Source organism: Haplochromis burtoni, unplaced genomic scaffold (assembly GCF_018398535.1).
Source record: "Haplochromis burtoni strain Fernald_Lab_line unplaced genomic scaffold, NCSU_Asbu1 Contig_295, whole genome shotgun sequence".
Lineage (NCBI taxonomy): Eukaryota > Metazoa > Chordata > Actinopteri > Cichliformes > Cichlidae > Haplochromis > Haplochromis burtoni.
Window position 1 is genome coordinate 19,731 of NW_024582656.1, and position 1,828 is coordinate 21,558.

Consider the following 1,828-nt stretch of genomic DNA (forward strand, 5'->3'; position numbering starts at 1 on the left):
TCAAACAGCAGTCGCTTTCTGAAACATCAGATATGTATCGGATTCAGCACCACATACGAAAGTGACCCAGATCGGATTTGAAAATATCGGATTTGTGCCGTTCACACTGTCACACCATGATCGGATAGATGGTCGCAGAGGGTCAGAAAAATCAGATTGATGCGCTTTTGCCTGCAGTGTGAACGCAGCCTAAGAAACAAATACAGAGAACATGACAGCAGGGAGACACACGTGACAGATAGAAGGACACGACGGGAGACGTGTAGCCAAGATGGGACGAGACCCAGAGGGAGACAAAGACAGCACTGAGACACACAAAGGGAGACTTAAACACAGGGGACGTGACAAAGTGGGGAAGAAGACACAAGGACATAAACAGAGACACACAGAGAGGGACACAAAGGACAAAGACACAAGTGGAGCCTAATAACAAAGAACTGGTCATAAGTAAGCTGAGAGACTTTAAGAGTGAACTCAGAAATAACCAGTTAAACAAAAATAATCCTGATAATACAAAACAGAAAAGTCAATGACGCTCTGCCAGATTAGCTACATGATAAAACAATAATAAACATGTAAAGGTATCATCTCTGTCCAGTGAGCTTCTGTTGAGGTTTGTTCATGAGAGCAATGACGTACCTGAGACGAGGAGCTGCAGGCGGGCTGATGGACTGAACGCTCAAAATTCTCCATCTGATATAAATCTGATGTTTCTGCCTCCTCCCACATCAACATGAAGTATGTAAAACCAGATGAAGTGTGAGTAATCGTTCATTAGAGTCCATTTGTTTAGAAGATGACATATTCAAACTCGCTGCAGATGCAAACGGGCTGTTAATTACAGCTAAATGAGGTCATAAGTGTCCATCCGTGAAACAAAGACCGAGCTCGTGCTCAACAAGCAGGATGTCGATGGGTTTCCCTCAGTTTCCCTCAGTTTTCCCTCAGTTTCCCTCAGTTTCCCCTCAGTTTCCCTCAGTTTTCCTCAGTTTCCCCTCAGTTTCCCTCAGTTTCCCTCAGTTTCCCCTCAGTTTCCCTCAGTTTCCCTCAGTTTTAAGTCTCAGACTCGTCCCTTTACCAAACCTTTATCCAAACGTCACATTTTCCGTGTTTCTTCTGCATTGTTTGTCTTTAAAGACGGACACGCTTGAAAACATTGGTGTCTTCATTTGAATTGGAAGCAGCATTTTGTGTGTTTGCCTTTTGTGTTTGCATAGATGTTAGAGACTTTCTGCCTGACAACTTCAGGGTTATTTGAGTAATGTTGTAATTAAGATAATTCCCGCGAAGGCTTTACGCATCATCTAAACAAATCTGCGATGAGCAGGATGAAGACACAACCTGAGACATTTAAATCCTAGTCATAAAAACATCCTAATGGCTCACTCACTTCATTCACTGATGTTGGAGCAGTCATTTGTTTTCCAACATTTTAGTGTTGCTGCATCTCCTCGTGTTGTATTTGAAAACTGCAGATATAAAATTTTCATGCATCATTTGCTCTGCATGCGTTTTATGCAAACATGGTTTTCTGTGTAAAAAGCAAAGTTTCACTCCAACGATGAAATCAACCTGACATTTTACTAAATGAAAAAGAAGAAGAAGTGACATCAGAAATATTTGCTCATGTTGAATTTGATGCCAGCAACACGTTACGTCCAAAATAAATCAATAAATACAAATAAAAGTTTCCCGATGTCTGATGACACGTCGCCCGTCCTCAGGCCTGATGGATTGATCCAACACTCCATGTAATACACTACTGTGTGTGTGTGTGTGTGTGTGTGTGTGTGTGTGTGTGTGTGTGTGTGTGTGTGTGTGTGTGTGT